Here is a 12,033-nt window from a genome sequence, read left to right on the forward strand (position 1 = left end):
GAGGTGACGGATACATTAGTTAGCTTGAGCGTGGTGATCAGTTCACAATGTGTGTGTTTGTGCTAAGTCGTGTCCAACTCTTTGCAGCCCCATGGACTGTAGCTCGCCAGGCTCCTCTGTCCATGCTAAGAATACTGGAGTGGGTTGCCATTTCCTATGCCAGAGGATCTTCCCAACCTAGGGATCCAATCTGCGTTTCCTACATCTCCTGCACTGGCAGGCAGATTCTTTACCACTGGCACCACTTGGGAAGCCCCTCACAATATACACATAACCAAAACATCAAATTGTACACCCTGATATACAATTCATATTGTCAATAATATCTCAATAAAGCTTGACAGAAGGGCAGGGAGTACAAACGAGTCTTTTAAAAGAATGAATTTGTTTCTACTGTATAGCACAGAGAATTCTATTCAATATCCTGTGATAAACCATAATGGAAAAAATTATGAAAAATAATATATACATATAATTAAGCCACTTTCCTATAGAGCAGAAATTAATACAATATTATAAATCAACTACAATAACATTTTTTAAAGTGAATTAGTAAATCTTGAGGTGTGGGAAAGGTCATGGGTACTGGCATCTAGATGGAATGGAAAGCTGCAGACGGGATGGGTCATATCAGGAGAGCACAGAGTCCTAGTGCCCAGGAAGGACACCAACCTTTGTAGGTTGAGTAGAGGAGGAGGAGCCTGAAATGAAGGCTTAGAATAAGTTACCAGCAAGAGTAGGAAAATCAAGAGTGTAGGGTAATGGAAGCAACAAGAAGAAAGTGTTCAAAAAAGGAGGAAATGTTACTGCAAAGTCAAGCACAATAAGCCAGAGAAGGGACAACTGATGAATTTGGCAACATGGAGTTCATTGAGGACTGCCAAGAGGAGCCCCACTCAAGACAGGACCCTGATTAGACTAGACAAGGGAAGAATGTGGGGCAATAAACTATATGCAGCTTTTTAAGAGGTTCCTCTGAGAGGCAACTAGAAATGTGGGAGCAACTGGAGGGGATACAGAGCCAAAAAAAAAAAAAAAGAGGGAAATGGTATAAGTCAAGTTCTTCACAACTGGAGGACCAAAATAATTTAAGTAATCAATCACAGAGTATTGAAAAAATAGGAATTTATGAGTCCATACTAATAATAAATACATGAATAAGTAAATAAATGGCAGATAACCAAAAAGGACCTACTATATCACACAGGGAACTATACTCAATATTTTATAATAACCTATGGGAGAAAAGGACATGACTGAGCGACTTCCCTTTCACTTTTCACTTTCATGCATTGGAGGAGGAAATGGCAACCCACTCCAGTGTTCTTGCCTGGAGAATCCCAGGGACGGGGGAGCCTGGTGGGCTGCCGTCTATGGGGTCACACAGAGTCGGACACGACTGAAGTGACTTAGCAGCAGCATGGGAGAAAAGAATCTGAAGAGGTGTGTATATATATATATAGAGAGAGAGAGAGAGACAGAGATAGAGCACCAGCACTCTAGCGCCTGCAAGCCTCGACTACTAAAGCCCATGTGCCTAGAACCCATGATCTGCAACAAGAGAAGCCACCACAACAAGAAGCCCACGCTCTGCAACTAGAGTAGCCTGAGCTCACCACGAGAGAAAAAGCCCAAGCAGCAACAAAGACCTAGCGCAGCCAAAACTAAAAATAAATAAATAAAAACTTTAAAATAAAATAAAAAGGAGAGGGAGGTGGTCTGTTTTCATCCTAAATGTTAAACGGGAGCAGAATATGCCAGCCCAAAATATGCCTCCTTGGCATATTGATTATTTTAGGCTGATTATTATTTGTTATTTCTGGGGGCTGTATTGGGTCTTTGTTGCAGCACACAGACTTCTCTCTAGTTGAGGTGTGCATACTCAGTATCCCCTAGGCATGCGGGATCCTAGTTCCCAGACTAGCGATCAAACATGGGTTCCCTGCATTGTAAGGCAGATTCTTAACCACTGCACCACCAGGAAAGTCCTTAGGCTGATTATTTTTAAGAAACAGCAGATACAGGAGAAGCTCTGAAAACCTGGTATAACTTACCCTTTTGTAAGAGACATTTACATTTACAACAGACATCTTTCTTGCTATAACAGAGAAATGATTCTAATCTCTAGAAACTCTTTATCAATGTGCCTAACAACCTGACCCTTACAACATGATCCTTGTTTACTGTGCTTTGCCTGTTAGTCTTATTGGCCTCCCCCAAGCCAACATCTTTTATCTTTAGCTAGAGATGGCATTTAAGGTGGCCTGGTCCATTTCACAGTTTCTCAGTTTTCCTGGGTATCTCCCACGTATGCATGTTATTAAACCATTTGTTTTTCTCCAATTAATGTCTTTTCATTATAGGGAGGTCTCAGCCAAGAACCTAGAAGGGTAAAGGAAAAATGATTTTTCCTCCCCCACAATGCCAATGTCATAAAAGACAGAGAAAGGCTGTGAAAATGTTATAGATTAAAAGAGGCTAAGAAACATGCCAACTAAATGCCTGAACAACCCTAGATCAGATTCTGTACTAGAAGAAAAAAGGCTGTAAATGTTAGCAAGTTTATTTTCAAAACTGGAATACAGATGGCAGATTAAAAACAATATTGTATCAATATCAGATTTCCTAAAGTTGACAACTACTGTGATTATGTAAGAGAATATTCTTATTCTTAGAAAATCCATACTGAAGTACTTAGGAGTAAAAGCCATGATGCACATAAGAGCCTCAAATGGTTCAGGAAAAAAATTATGTGCATGAAGAAGAGTGCAAAGGATGAAGCAAAGGGGGTCAAATGTTAAGGACAGAAGAATCTGGTTAAAGGGTATATGGATGTTCTCTGTGCCATTTTTATGTTTGCAATTTATTAGTAAAGTTTGAAATTGTTTCCATTTTTTTTAAATGGGGGGAAAAAAAGAACATGTCCTTGAGAAGGCAAAGAGGATGAGAAGTCCAGAGCCCAGCAAAGAAGCCAGTCTTTGACACACTGGGGATGTTTCAGTCAGTTTCACAGGAACAGTGGGGCATTTCAGTCAGTTTCACCTGGGCGCCTGTACACATGCTGGGAGTCTGGGTGGTGAGAATACTAGGAAGGTTCTGTCTAAAGAGACAGAGTCAGCAGCTGAAGTAGGAGAAGTAGAGAAAGTAAAAGAAGGGTAAAATAGCTGTTTTGGAAATTGGAAAGACACAGCCACTACTCAAGCGTGGTAGGATCACCAGGTGATGCTGAAGATCCATTTGTGATTTACTTAGGTCAGGACCTGGATCTAGACATCAGTGTTTATTCTAAAAACTCCCCAAGTCATTCAAATAGACTGTCAGCTTTCAGAGCTACTGTGCTACGGCCAGGTTTCTCAACCTCAGCATGATGGATATTTGGGCCAGATAATTATCAGTGAGGAGAAAGGGATGTGGGGAGTCATTTTCTGTGCATTACAGGGTATTTAGCTACATCTCTGGTTTCTGCCCACTAAATGCCAATAGCGCCACTACCTCTGCCAGTCATGACAACCAAAAATGTCCAGACATTTCCCTGGGGCGGGGCAGGGGGTGAATTGACCCTGGTTGAGAGCCACTTATGCTATGGGAATGAAACCTCTACTGAGTTCCCTTATTGAGTTTATAATTAATCTCTCTATCCAAAACTTTGGGGTTCCCAAGTGGCGCTAGTGGTAAAGAACCTGCCTGCCAATGGAGGAGATACAAGAGACACCGGTTTGATCCCTGGGTCGGGAAAATCCTGTGGAGGGCATGGCAACCCACTCCAGTATTCTTGCTGGAGAACCCTATGGACAGAAAAGCCTGGCGGATTATGGTCCATAGCATCACAGTCAGACACGACTGAAGCAACTGAGCATGCATGCATCCAAAACTTTATTCCCTTTCCTGTCCCTTCTGACCTCAATCCTTTGCTAACTGAATACTAATCAACCAAAGTTAGACGACTAAAACTACTGTCATTAATAACATCATTAATGTACTGAAGTTGCTATTATAGACATCACCATTAATATGCAAACTGAGGTTGTTTCTCCCAGGTAAGCTGAAGTAACAGACCTGGCCAGAGAATCGTAAGCCAGAAACATCCTGACTCTCAAAGCTAGGATCAAGAAATATCATAGAAACATCACAAAACGATGATTAATCCCAGCCTCTTTGTTCTTCCCCATTTAAAAAAGCCCCTAACTCAAAGATCAAGTTGAAATGGATCTGAGGCTTGTCTCCCACTCCCTTGATTGGTGCCCTACAGCAAACCCTGACTTTGCTGCAAATACCCAGTGTCAAGTTTGGCTTTCTGTGCCACAGGCACACCAGCACTTGCTTGGGTACAGGAACAAAGGCCATAAACATGACATATTTTTAAAGATCAAAAATTGTGTATGCTCCTCATTGCTATGAGCACTGTGGTTAAAAACATAGGCTCTATGTCCATGCATGCTGCTGAAAATGACAGAATTTTATTCTTTTTTATGGCTGAGTAATATTCTGTGTGTGTGTGTGTATATCATATTTTCTTTATCCATTCATCTGTTGATGGACAGTAAAGTAAGTCAGAGAAAAAAGCTAAATACTGTATGATGTCACTTATATGTGGAATCTTAAAAATAATACAAATGAATGTATACAGCAAAACAGAAAGACTCACAGATATAGAAAACAAACTAGTGGTTACAACCGGGGAGAGGGAAGGGGGGCAAGGTAGGGGTATGGGATTAAAAGATACAAACTACTATGTGTAAAACAGATAAACATCAAGGATGTATCATACAGCACAAGGAACTAGAGCCACTATCTTTTACTAACATTTAATGGAACATAATCTGTAAAAAATACTGAATCAGTATGTTATACATCTGAAACTAATATATACTATAAATCAGCTATATTTCAATCAAGAAAAAACCCCACACCTCTGAAATCAGATGGTCTGTGTTCAAACCCTAGATCTACTACTTATCATTTGTATGACTGTGGGCAAAGAGCACAAACAAACTTAACCTCTGCGTGCTTTAGTTTCCTCATCTGTGAAATGCTAATAGTACCCACCTCGATGGTGGATGGGTGTGTTTGCTACGTAAAGGACTGAAGAGCTTTGGGATACTTAGCAGCACATCTTAAACGCTAAAGGCATGTTTATAACTTTCTGAAGGCAAAGACCATTCTAATAAATATGGCGGGGAAAAAAAACAGTGAATACTGATCTGTACACTTAAATAAAAAATAGTACCTGTCTCAAGAGTTTGGGAGTGTTAAATGAGTTAAAAAAGGTAAACCAGTAAGAGCACCACCTGCCCAATAAATATTAGCTGTTAGTTATTACTATACCCTGGAGAAGCGAACGGCAACCCACTCCAGTATTCCTGCCTGGAGAATCCCCATGGACAGAGGAGCCTGAAGGGCTACAGTCCACGAAGTCGCAAAGAGTCAGACACGACTGATTATTATTATCACAGATGAGAAATGTAGTGGACACCAGATGTCTGTTGATTTATGAACTACTTACATTAAAATATACTATAAAAAATAAATTAAATAAGTGACTTCTCTGGTGGTCCAGTGGTTAAGAATCCAACTTCCAAAGCAGGGGATGTAGATTCGCTCCCTTGTCAGGGAACTAAGATCCCACATGTCGAGGGGCAATTAAGCCTGCTCGCCACAACTACTGAGCCGGCATCATCTAGGGACTGTGTTTCACAAGAGAAGTCCACATGGCACAACAAAGACTCAGTGCAGCCAAAATAAAATAATAAAAATAAAATACACTCTTATGTTTAACCTACAGAAATTTCCACACCAAAACTGAACAAAAAGGCAGAGTGCTTTGAATTTCTCTTAAGATTAGTGCTTGATTTCTTCTAGATTTTAGGTGCACTCATTCATCCATTCAACAAATACTTACTGAGCACCTACTATGTCCCACTGTTCTAGGTCCTGAGCAAGAGCCACAAAGTCCCTGCCTTCTTGGAACTTGTTTTCTAGCAAGGGAAAAAAAAGACATGGAATTAGTGAATGAATAACTAAATAGTATAATTGCAGATAATAATGTTACAAGAAAACAAAAGTGGGATGAAGGGGGTGGACATTTCTAGTGGTAGGTGAGGAATGCTGATTTACAATGAGGGTTAGAGAAGCCCCAAATGAAACAGATGGACAAGTTAGGAGATTATTTGGTGAAATGATGCTCCAGGCAGGCAGCACCGCAAATGCTAAGGCTGGGAAGCAGGGAAATGCTTGGCTGACGTGATGAATAGCAAGAAGGCTGGCATAGCTGGAAAAGTATGGGAAGAATGGGGTAAAGGTCATATAGGAACTCGGGACTAGGGGTCTAGTGTAAGCATGGTAGAGGATTTGAGCAGTAGATTTACAAGACTGCCTTTACTGGTAATTCCCTGGGGTCAGAGTGGGCGCTGGGAGACTGGGTTACAGGCTACATATAAATTTGAGAGAAAAATTGGGGTAGCTACCATTATCTCCCTGGTGGCTCAGACGGTAAACAAGCTTCCTGCAATGCAGGACACCTGGCTTCAAGATCCTTGGGTTGGGAAAATCCCCCGGAGAAGGAAATGGCAACCCACTCCAGTATTCTTGCATGGAGAATCCCATGGACAGAGGAGCCTGGCAGGCTACAGTATGGGGGGGTCGCACACAGTCGGACACAACTAAAGCAACTCAGCATGCACCGTCATCTCAGGGTATTAAAAATGAACTCACTTAGCATCGTAACAGGATCTGATATAAAATGAATCTGTCCTGGACACAGTTCAGCAGTTTGGGGACTTAGAAACTAAACAAACAGTTTTGTAACACAGCAGTTTTATGAAAGAGTGTCAAATCAATGCAATGATCATCATTTTAAAATGAAGTACAACAGATGGAAGAGAATTGAAAATTTCAGAATACACTTCACAGAGGAAAAATGCACAATACTTCTTGAGATTGTTTCCATTATATATACATATGCTCATACTGAGCTGAGATTTATACTTCTCACTGTGAATGGTGGGCAGAAAAGTTTGAAAACCATTACCAAAAGCTACCTTATTTACACATAAGATATCTAATTATTGTTCGTTCATTGTTCATTCATACAATGTGGAAATTCTTAAACAGATGGGAATACCAGACCACCTTATATGTCTCCTGAGAAACCTGTATGCAGGTCAAGAAGCAACAGTTAGAACTGGACATGGAACAATGAACTGGTTCAAAACTGGGAAAGGAATACGTCAAGGCTGTATATTGTCACCTTGCTTATTTAACTTACATGCATAGTACATCAAGTGAAATGCTGGGCTGGATGAAGCACAAGCTGGAATCAAGATTGCCGGGAGAAATATTAATAACCTCAGATATGCAGATGACACCACCCTTATGGCAGAAAGCAAAGAAGAACTAAAGAGTCTCTTGATGAAAGTGAAAAAGGAGAGTGAAAAAGCTGGCTTAAAACTCAACATTCAAAAAACGAAGATCATGGCATCCGGTGCCATCACTTCATGGCAAATAGATGGGGAAACAATGGAAACAGTTGAGAGACTTTATTTTGGGGGGCTCCAAAATCACTGCAGATGGTGACTGAAGCCATGAAATTAAAAGACGCTTGTTCCTTGGAAGAAAAGCTATGACAAACCCAGACAGTGTATTAAAAAGAAGAGACATTACTTTGCCAACAAAGGTCCATCTAGTCAAAGCTATGGTTTTTCCAGTAGTCATGTATGCATGTGAGAGCTGGACCTTAAAGAGGGCTGAGCGCTGAAGAATTGATGCTTTTGAACTGCGGTGTTGCAGAAGACTCTTGAGAATCTTTTGGACTGCAAGGAGATCAAACGAGTCCATCCTAAAGGAAATCAACCCTGAATATTCACTGGAAGGACTGATGCTGAAGCTCCAATGCTTTGGCCACTTGATATGAAGAGCCAACTCATTAGAAAAGACCCTGGTGCTGGGAAAGACTGAAAGCAGGAGAAGAAGGGGACAACAGAGGACAAGATGTTTGGATGGCATCACTGACTCAATGGACATGAGGTTGAGCAAGCTCTGGGAGATGGTGAAGGACAGAGAAGCCTGGTGCGCTGCAGTCCATGGGGTCGCAAAGACTGAGCAACTGAACAACAACATCTATTTATACATATAAACTGTTCCTTTATTCTCTCTCCTTTCCTCACTATAGCTGGCATCCCCCGCCCCTTCCCTGTAGATGACAATATTATAAAAAAGCTCCAAAGGTAGTTTCTTCCTGGTCTAAATAAAAACAAATTGACTTCTGCTACACTATCTGCTCCTCCAGTGAAATCAAAATATGACCCTCCAAAGCCGGCAAGACTGACTCACCTCTAAACTGTTAGGCTTTTCCATGAAACCAAAAATCATCCAAACAGAACAAGAGATTTTAAAATGAATTTTTTAACATTTTGAAGCTAAAAATGAAATGCAAAGAAAACCTCCAGAAGGTACTAGTAAGGGCAAATGCCCAAATTCCACAGCAAGCATAATACCTAGCAGTAAGCTAGAAGAAGCATTTCCACCCGAGTCAGATGTTCTTCCTCCACCTGCTCCACAGGGCAGCCCAGCCACTAAGGAGAGCAGACACGAGGAGGAAAAAATATCAGGGGCAAGGAGGGATACCATTGCCATTTGTAGATAGCTTATTTACCTTTAAAATTGAAGAAAACTGACTGAAATACTATGAGAATTAATGAAAGTTTAGTAACATGACTTGATTATGCTAGACCTACAAAAAATTTAAAAAGTCTGTCTATATAATACTCTGTGTGTGCATGCACGCTCAGTTGTGTTCAACTCTTCGTGACCCCATGGACAGGAGCCCGCCAGGCTTCTCTGTCGATGGAATTTTCCAGGCAAGAATACTGCAGTGGGTTGCCATTTCCTACTCTGGGGGATATTCCTGACCCAGGGATTGAACCTGCCACTCTTGTGTCTCTTGCACTGGCAGGCAGGTTCTTTACAACTCTGCCACCTGGGAAGCCCATACAATAGTACAGTCATAATAAAATGAAATGGAGAAAGAAGGATACGATTTCTAAAAGCAATACAAATTACACACAAAACAATCTAGGAATTCACCTAACAAGAATGTGTAGTACCTCACAGTGCGGTACTGGCATAAGAACAGATGTACAAATCTATGGAACAGAATAGAGTTCAAAATTCAAAAATTCATTTCTGACAAAAAGGTCAAGGAAATACAATGAGGGAAAAGTATAGTCTTTTCAACAAATGGTATTGCAACAACTGGCTATCTATATGGAAAAGAGTGAACCTTGACTCATACAAAAATTAACTGAAAATGAAGTAAAAAAACCTACATATAAAAGGTAAAATTACAAAATACCCAGAAGGCAGCATAAGAGAAAATCTTGCTAAACAGGAGGAAGACAATTTATGACAGGTTACTGAAAGTGGTATTCATAGAAGGAAAAATCCTGATAAAGTAGACTTTATCGAAATTTACAATGCTTGCTCTTCAAAAGAAAAGTCATTAATTCCACGTATTATGAGGTATGAATCAACTAAAACAGTCAAACTCACAGAGAGTAGAATGGTGGTCACCAGGGGCTAGAGGAAGGGGAAATGGGGAATTACTGTTCGGACAGTATAAAGTTTCAGTCATGCAAGAGGAAAATGTTCCAGCTATCTGCTGTACAACATCATGCCTACAGTTCACGAGACTGTACTGTACACTTCAAAATTTAAGAGGGTAAATTTCATGTTGTGTTCCTACCACAACTTTTTTTAAAAAAATAAAGAAAATGAAATGGCAAGCCACAGACTAAAAGCAAATGTTTGCAATACATGTATCTGACGGAGAACGTGTGTGCAGATGTATGGAGAACTTTTATGATTCAGTAAGACAACACACAATACAATTAAAAAACAGACATTTCGTAAAAGATACACAAATGATCAAAAAGCACATGAAAAGATGCTCAACATCATTAGTTATCAGGGAAGTGTAAACTAAAACCACAGAGATGCCATCATAAACCTGCTGGAATAAAATAAGCTGACAATACCAAGCACTATCAAAGATGCCAAGCAGTGGGACCTCACCCACACTGGTGGGAGTGGGCAATGGAGTAGCCATTTAAGAAAAGTTCAGCAGTTTCTTATCAAGTTAAATTTACCACACAATACAGCAATCCTACTTCTGGGTTATTTACTGGAATGAACTGAAAATTTACATTCACACAGAAAGCTGTATGTGAATGTTTATATTGGCCCTACTCATAATCACCAAAAGCTGGTAAATGGACAAACTATGGAATATTACTCAGCAATAAAAAGGAACAAATTAGTGACTCACACAACATGAGTGAATCTCATATGCTATGTGAAAAAAATCAGGCTCAGAAGGCTACATCGTGTATGAAGCCATTCACAGGACATTCTGGACAAGACAAATTTATAGGGACAGAAAACAAACCAGTGGTTGCCAGGAGCTGCGAGTGGTGGGAGGGATTGACTACAAAGGGTCCATAAGGAATTTTGGGGCAGTGATGGACTTCTAGATCTTGACCATGGTGGTGGTTACATGAGTACATGTATTTGTCAAAGCTTATAGAACTATATACTAAAAAGGGTGAATGTTATTGTAAATAAACTGCACTTCAATTTTTAAAGCATGGAATCAGCTCAAGAATTAATTAAGTAGATTTTTAAATGGAACAGAGTGTCCACAGACTTTTATTTGATTAAGGGAATTTATGATAATTTTTCCCAAATGTTTAGCCCATTTCTTAACATCCAACATCTCCTACCTCATACCATGCCCCTGAAATAATTTCCATGTGGATTAAAGACCCATGTATTGCCATCTTCCAATGACGACCCTGTATGCAAGACAGGGAAAGAGACACAGATGTGTATAACGGACCTTTGGACTCAGAGGGAGAGGGAGAGGGTGGGATGATTTGGGAGAATGGCATTCTAACATGTATACTATCATGTAAGAATTGAATCGCCAGTCTATGTCTGACGCAGGATGCAGCATGCTTGGGGCTGGTGTATGGGGATGACCCAGAGAGATGTTATGGGGAGGGAGGTGGGAGGGGGGTTCATGTTTGGGAACGCATGTAAGAATTAAAGATATTAAAATTAAAAAAAAAATTAAAAAAAAATAAACACCCATGTATTTTTAAAACCATAAACATTTTAAAAGAAAAATTGTTTTTCTCTATCTTAGGGTAGAGAATTTCTCAGTGAGGCAAAAAAATCAGCTCCCAGGTTTTTTACTAAAGGCAGAATCTCTCCTTTGTATCTTCAGAACTATACTACCAGATATGCATTTTTCCCCTCACCCCACCCCTCTCTTTCTTTTTGAAGTAATGGTGCTCTTCCCAGTTTGTAGCGTGTATCTGAAGTAACTTGGCACTCTCAGGCAGCGAAATGGAAAAATGTGTTAAGTCGGTTTCATGTGAGCGATGATAACGCTAGGAATATCACTGTTATGTACCCCCTCTCTGAGTCGCCAGCCAGCCTCAGGCACACCAAAGTCACACGGGAGCACCCAGAATGACCACGTAAGCCACAGAAGAGCAGCTTTTTCACTAGCTCTAACACCTGAGCAAACTCACTTTGCCATTTCTGAAAGGCTGCTCCTGGTACCAGAAACACAGCAGCTCTCTCCTTTGCCTGCCAAACCCACCAATGAAATGCCATTTCTCAGACTTTTTCCTCCTTTTGCTTAACAAAATCATATCCATAATTAAAGTTCCTTCTTTGTTTCTTTTCTGTGTCACCAACCTTTTTTTTTTTTTTTCTAGAAAAGCACACTCATCTGAAATCTGTGGGTTTGGGGTAAGGATTATTCACAGAGAAAACACTGATGCTGGTCCTGCACTTCTTCACTGTTTTTCAACAGCAAAATCTGCTCTATCCCCCTTTTACTGAAAGTCACCTTGCCAGGATGTGGGAATGATAAAAGCAGAGGGAATCCGATAGGGGCTGGCATCGCAATGAGGCCCTGTAAAGCAATAACCCCTGAGCAGCTTCAAAATGTGGCCACTTTTTGTTTTT

The 12,033-nt window shown here is 40.5% G+C and overlaps 1 protein-coding gene across 8 annotated transcripts in view; it reads right to left on the minus strand.

The window, feature by feature from the left end:
- ADGRG2 (adhesion G protein-coupled receptor G2) overlaps positions 1-12,033 on the minus strand; it is a 134,721-nt gene that overhangs the window by 120,677 nt on the left and 2,011 nt on the right. For 2 of the 8 annotated variants that reach the window (XM_070289852.1, XM_070289850.1), the window contains exon 2: positions 5,900-5,975. The exons of the other annotated variants lie outside the window; for them this stretch is intronic. The gene's annotated coding sequence lies outside the window, so the exon portion shown is untranslated. The remainder of the gene's footprint in view (positions 1-5,899; positions 5,976-12,033) is intronic. 8 annotated transcript variants of the gene reach the window in all.

The sequence above is a fragment of the Ovis canadensis genome, chromosome X (genome assembly GCF_042477335.2).
Source record: "Ovis canadensis isolate MfBH-ARS-UI-01 breed Bighorn chromosome X, ARS-UI_OviCan_v2, whole genome shotgun sequence".
NCBI classification, from domain to species: Eukaryota; Metazoa; Chordata; class Mammalia; order Artiodactyla; family Bovidae; genus Ovis; species Ovis canadensis.